This window comes from Hibiscus syriacus, unplaced genomic scaffold (genome assembly GCF_006381635.1).
Source record: "Hibiscus syriacus cultivar Baekdansim isolate YM2019G1 unplaced genomic scaffold, ASM638163v2 tig00110676_pilon, whole genome shotgun sequence".
NCBI classification, from domain to species: Eukaryota; Viridiplantae; Streptophyta; class Magnoliopsida; order Malvales; family Malvaceae; genus Hibiscus; species Hibiscus syriacus.
Genome location: NW_024062820.1, coordinates 66,237 through 73,661, shown reverse-complemented (window position 1 = coordinate 73,661; position 7,425 = coordinate 66,237). Strand labels below are relative to the sequence as shown.

Below are 7,425 nucleotides of genomic sequence, written 5' to 3'. Positions count from 1 at the left end.
TGGTTCAAGTTATAGTAGTTGAGTTTAATGTCAAAATAGGGGCTTAAAATAGAAGAATTAAGGGAAGAGTTGACGATTTACGTGTTAAAATGTCAGTTCTGGGCAATGTGCATCGATGCACATTCATTGTGCACCGATGCATCGATGATAAATACCAGAAATTGTTTAAGGTGCATCGATGCACATGCAGTGTATCGATGCATGAATTTAAATAGAAAACATCGAATAGGATTTATGCATCGATGCATAAGGATCGATGCATCCCCATTAAATAAAAACATCGAATGCATTTTATGCACCGATGCACAAGTAGTGCATCGATGCATACATTCATTGAAAGAGGAAATGGGCTTTTCTCTTAACCTAAGAAGTGACAGTTTAGAATATATCAATTGGAATATTGATATGAATCTGTGTATTGTTATGTAGAGATAGAAAGTGATCCGTTTCAGGATAATTGAGGAATTAGAATCGAATCAAAGCAAAGCTAAGGTGAGTGCAATTTATTTTGTACTTTTTTATTGAATTAACATTGGCTTGTGATGAGCCAGTGATGGAGTTACTATGGTAAGAAGTAACTTCTAAATTGTTATGTGATTACCATGTATGCATTAATACATAGAAATAGATGGATGCTATGTTATATGATTTATATGCTTAAGTGAAAATGCAACATATGATATATGTTATTTGACATGACATGCATGGTTACATGAAAGAAAGCTATGTGACTACATGTATATGTGAAAGAAGCTATAAGCTTATATGCACATGTGATATACGTGATATGAATTACATGAAATGATTTACATGAATACATGTATATATATAATACATGTGATATGATATGAGATATATGGTTACACATACATGTGATATGTGACAGAAGAGAAAGAACAAGTGATATGAAATGTATAAATAAATGCCCATAGTATATGATACGAGAGCTATAGGTATAGTTGGTATGCCAAGAGTCGAGGGTTTTACCTATGTCTTTCGAGACATATGGACAGTATACCTATGTTCTAAGGAAATATGGACAGTTTACCTAGGTTCTTTGGGACCTATGGACAGTTGCCGAGGTTCTTTATGACCTCTGGATAGTTACCGGGGTCTGTGTGACCTCTGGATAGGTCCTTCGGGACATTTATACGAGCTGTGGTGACAGCATTAGTGCACAACCTCAATGTACTCACATACCTCTATTCTCAATAATACATGGGCAATGAAATTGAAAGACAAATAAAGTGAAAGTGATAAAAGAAGGTAAGTTGCATGTGTGCATGACCTGATTGTATATTGTTATCATACCATAGATTCATGCATATTGATATGTAGTGATTCAATGATATGAATGCACATACATGAATTATATGTGTTATATGATGAGTATATGGTAAGTGGAAAGGATTATTGATAGTGTTTGTATGTATGTCTTTTATTTATATGAAATGATATATGGTTATATTATGTTTAATATGCCTCACTAAGTCTATGACTTAGCGTGTAAGTGATTTACACGTAGGTACCAAGAACGAGAAGTGAAAGAATAGAAGTGGCAAAGACAGTATCACTACTAAAAGATCAGATCAGAAGTATTTGACAAAGTATGTATTTGGTTATGTATAAAGTGTTGGCATGTAATAAGTCATTAAGTACGAGCACTCTGATCAAGTCTGTATTTTGTTTTAAATAAAGTTTTAAATTTCCCGGGATTTTTCTTAAGAGTCAAGATTTGAAAAGTCAATGTGACACGTCGGACTCGTATCCGGGTCGGGTACGGGTTGGGGGCGTTACATTTAATGGTATCAGAGCTATGGTTTAGCCGATTCTCGGCATAAACCAAAGTCCAAAGTGTCATAAAAGGTGTACATGCCAACATAGATTGAAAAATTTCTGATCTGATAGTGTAAGGAATATGTTATCTTGCTAATAGAATAAGAATAGTTTAATACAGTAGAAATCCGATCGTGATAATTTTGAAGTAAGTGAAAGGTGATATTCCTGATTGTGATAGCTTTTCATCTGCCCTGGCCAGGCATGATGAAGAGCGAACACCTCAGGAAATGCCTAGTAAGATCAAAAGTTGATTTCAGAAAGTTGAAATCATATCTGAATAATGATAGAAAGTTTTCATCGTTTGGAATCGGAAACACGATAGAGAGTAGTTTTGTTATTATGTGGAATAAGATAGAATATGGTGAACAGGTGTCACCATAAGAATTTAAAAGATCTAAGGATGTGATGAGTACGTATAGAAGAAACTCAAGGATAAGTGCATCAGTGACAAGGGTATAAGAGGTATAAAGTCAGAGCTTATGAGTTTGAAACGAAGTAATAGTATTGCGCATAAACAAGAGTATGTTTATGATAAGGGTTTGCAGTTAAGATGGAAAGAGTTATCATTGGCTAACTAGAGTATGTGATAAAACGTACTGGAATTATAAGATTATAAGATATTATCAGGATATGATAACCAGATCTGCAATGGATCTGGATATAGTTGCATGTTTGGATCATAGTAATGTGGTATAGTAAAGGAAAAGGAAGTAAGAATTTGTATATTTGAATAAAGCTGAGGATTGATAAGAAGAGTTTGAGAATGTGTATATCGATGATCAGATTATAGGACACAAGAAGTCAGAAAGTTGAGTTAATTGATTATGTTGTGAATTTGAATATAGTTGTATATTCTGAGCAGATAGCTATGATGTAGAAACAGAGATAAATATTTGCATGGAACCTTCAGGAAAGAAAATACAAGTATAAGAAATGAAAAAGAATGAAGTTATGTATAAGAAATGGGTTATCAGAGTAATGAGGATGCAATGAAGATTGGTACATAAAGAATAAGTTAGGGAATCAACATAAGAACATTAGAAGATATGTTCTTACTAAGATGTTCAGTGAAAATTCGAGGGCGAATTTTCTTATAAGGAGGGGAGATTTGTAACATCCGCAATACCGGGTTAGTGACCAAATTGTAAAGTTTTAGAATTTAGTGACTAAAGTATAAGAATGAAATAGTTCAATGATTATTGGATATATAAGATGAAGGTTATTTAGTAATTAGTAAAGGAAATAAAGGGCAAAAGGGTCAATTGACCAAGAAATGAATAAAAATGGGATTGGTAAGGATAAAGGCACGTGGAAAGGAGAGAATTCTCCAGAGTTCTCTTTTCCTTTCTTTTCTTCTTCACGTGGAAGCCAAGAGCCAAAGGTAGTTTCTTGTTTATAATTGAATTGTTGTTTTAAGGTTGGGTTTTAATTATTAGATGATAACTAAGCTTAAGGAAAGCTTAAATCATCTTTAAGCAAAGGATGGTGGAGTTAGGAGATTAAAGATTTAGAGTTTACAAATGAAATCTTGGAATAAAGTTTTCTTAGATTGGAAGTTAATTTGACTTGTCAATGGTTAATTAAGATATTTGGAGTGCTAGAATTGGATTTAGATCATATAGAAATTTGGTATGATTCTTGAATCTCATAAAGAAATAGGATTTTGAGGTTAAAGATGATTTACATGGATAAGTTGGTCAAGTTATAGTAGTTGAGTTTAATGTCAAAATAGGGCTTAAAATAGAAGAATTAAGGGAAGAGTTGATGATTACGTGTTAAAATGTCAGTTGGGCAATGCATCGATGCACATTCATTGTGCACCGATGCATCGATGATAAATACCAAATTGTTTAAGGTGCATCGATGCACATGCAGTGCATCGATGCATGAATTAATAGAAAACATCGAATAGGATTTATGCATCGATGCATAAGGAGTGCATCGATGCATCCCATTAAATAAAAACATCGAATGCATTTTATGCACCGATGCACAGTAGTGCATCGATGTATACATTCATTGAAAGAGGAAATGGGCTTTTTCTTAACCTAAGAAGTGCAGTTTAGAATATATCAATTGGAATATTGATATGAATCTGTGTATTGTTATGTAGAGATAGAAGTGATCTGTTTCAGGACAATTGAGGAATTGAATCGAATCAAGCAAAGCTAAGTGAGTGCAATTTATTTTGTACTTATTTTATTGAATTAACATTGGCTTGTGATAGCCGTGATGAGTTACTATGGTAAGAAGTAACTTCTAAATTGTTATGTGATTACCATGTATGCATTAATACATAGAATAGATGGATGCTTATATGATTTATATGCTTAAGTGAAATGCAACATATGATATATGTTATTGACATGACATGCATGGTTACATGAAAGAAAGCTATGTGACTACATGTATATTGAAAGAAGCTATAAGCTTATATGCACATGTGATATACGTGATAATTACATGAAATGATTTACATGAATACATGTATATATAATACATGTGATATGATATGATATATGGTTACACATACATGTGATATGTGACAGAAGAGAAAGAACAAGTGATACGAAATGTATAATAATGCATAGTATATGATAGAGAGCTATAGGTATAGTTGGCATGCCAAGAGTCGAGGTTTTACCTATGTCTTTCGAGACATATGGACAGTATACCTATGTTCTAAGGAACTATGGACTACCTAGGTTCTTTATGGACAGTTGCCGAGGTTCTTTATGACCTCTGGATAGTTACCGGGTCTGTGTGACCTCTGGATAGGTCCTTCGGGACATTTATACGAGCTGTGGTGAGCATTAGTGCACAACCTCAAGTACTCACATACCTCTATTCTCAATAATATACATGGGCAATGAAATTGAAAGACAAATGAAAGTGAAGTGATAAAAGAAGTAAGTTGCATGTTGCATGACCTGATTGTATATTGTTATCATACCATAGATTCATGCATATTGATATGTAGTGATCAATGATATGCACATACATGAATTATATGTGTTATATGATGAGTATATGGTAGTAGAAAGGATATGATAGTGTTTGTATATGTATGTCTTTTATTTATATGAAATGATATATGGTATATTATAGTTTAATATGCCTCACTAAGTCTATGACTTAGTGTAAGTGATTTACACGTAGGTACCAAGAACGAGAAGTGAAAGAATAGAAGTGGCAAGACAGATCACTACTAAAAGATCATATCAGAAGTATTTGACAAAGTATGTATTTGGTTATGTATAAAGTGTTGGCATGTAATAAGTCATTAAGTACGAGCACTCTGATCAAGTCTGTATTTGTTTTAAATAAAGTTTTAAATTTCCCGGGATTTTTCTTAAGAGTCAAGATTTGAAAAGTCAATGTGACACGTCGGACTCGTATCCGGGTCGGGTGCGGGTTGGGGGCGTTACAAACCTGCAGCTCCAATCCCTTAGTACTTCCCTAACATGCATTAATGTTGATAGCAGCATGGCAATCATAAGAGATAGCCTGACTCAAATCAGATCCCTCAATGCCCTCCAACTGCTTCTTTTCCATTGGTTATAAAAGAGTCATTAACAACTCTCCTCCAAATATGAGTTTCCTTGCTCTTTAAATGAGCTTGATTCTCAGTACAAGCACTAGATGGTGCCCAAATCCTACAGTGAGAGCAGACCTTAGGCAACCAAGGCACATACAAACGTATCTTCACAACAGAGCCATCACTTAAAGCCACAATTATAGTCTCAGGAATGACTGCATCTATCCCTATTTTCATGCAGACTTTAGCATATTCGAGTCTCTCCTTGGATGCAGTAATGGAGTCCATGTAAAGAGGACAACCCACAACACTCGCAATATAGTTGATTTATTGTCCTTTCAATTTTATTATTTGTCATATTTTATTCTCTTAAGTTGATATTTTAATTCTGTAGATTAAAATAGATTTAAAGTTTGTAAAAAGAAAAAATCAAAGCAGCCGCCCACAGATAGCAGAACAAGTCAGAGGAAAGTCTCCAATCGCTTCATCTTCGGACCCTGTAACATCACGAAATGCAAAGGGTCTGAAAATGGAGGAACAGGTACAAACTCCATGAAGTGGTTAGATGATCGATCAAAGGGAGACATAAACCAGAAGCTAGAGGCACTCACCCTCAAAGGACTGCAAGTCGTCCACGCCCAAGAGAGTTGCATACGCGCAGTTTCGTCGTTCCCAGTCGCGCATCAGTAAAACAAGTCTCAATCTTCACTTCTACATGTATATATTGGTCAAGATATAAGATGAGGGTGTGACTTATCTATAGGATCCAGATGGGAATTGGCATGTCGGGGCCATGGCAACGTTGATCGACGATGTTGCAGCTGCTGCCATTTACTCCGTCGTTGACCATGTCAAAGTCTCCTTGATTTCTGCATTTCGTTTCATTCGACGGCCAAGATTCAAGTCGTCCTCATTGATGAAATTTTAAGCTGTTTCGTTTTGTTTGAATTTCGATTTTGATTTTAACGACACAGGAAGAAGTGGAGATAGAAGCGAAGGTGGTGGCGACCAAGGGAAACTTTCACAGGCGGTGGTGGAGATCAGAAGAAAACGAAACGGAGAGCTAATTGCTTAGCTAAACAATGGATGGCTCATAAAGCAAGTGTTAAGCCACCAAGTTAGTAAATTTGAATTCAAATGAGCAAAACAACTTTTTCTTCTGGTTTTTTCAAACTAATGAATCTTGACATTTTTGTATGAACTCCTAATAGTTTCTTGAAGAATTGAAGAAACATATGTAGTGATTCGTTAGGTGTGCATAATCTGCGTGTTATGTTCCATTGTGCATTCTCTTCATATTAGATTAAAGTCTAAACCCAACCACCATCACAAACATCCATAACTTTTGTGAAAGCTCAATGATTCGTTGAAGCCACATGTTCAGCGACATCGATTATCTAACCTTCCTTTGCTTTTGTTTTTATCTAACTTGGTCAAATTATTTTTTACTCCCTCTACTTCAATTGTTCTTCTACTTTTAGAATTATATTACTCATACAAGATAGTATTTGTAATTAAATACTTATTAATATGTAAATTTATTTTTTTTTTATTACAGACTTTATTATATGTGAAAAACGCTGATGATCAAACACATCTTTTATGAATCTAAATTTTAAATTGAAATTCATTTGATTGATCACGCTTTATATATATCGAGAATATAAAAATTTTTTTTAAAATTTCTAATATTTAATTATATATATATATATATTTTAAAAAAATCATAGAAATCAAAAGTCGTATGTTTGACGAAGCTTTTGTTGGGGTTATTGGGACTACCTACACAGGGTAAGGGATGGGTTAGGCGGGCTTGGTGGGGTGTCGTCTTTTCTAAATATTTAAAAATATTATAAATTTTAAATTCTTTTATATATTTTTTATTTAAAAATTTTAATTTCGTTTTCTAAAAAATTTATACATTTAAATTCATCTTCTTAACATAAAATCATATGTATAGCATTGTCTATACCATAGATATGTAACAATATGTCGATTTATTTTGGGTTAACACAAAAATAGTGTTTAAATTATACTCAAAATTAACT

The 7,425-nt window shown here is 33.8% G+C and overlaps 1 pseudogene; it reads left to right on the top strand.

Moving 5' to 3' along the window:
* Positions 1 to 5,654: 5,654 nt before the first annotated feature.
* On the top strand, positions 5,655 to 6,623 carry LOC120137751 (annotated as a pseudogene).
* Positions 6,624 to 7,425: the final 802 nt, after the last annotated feature.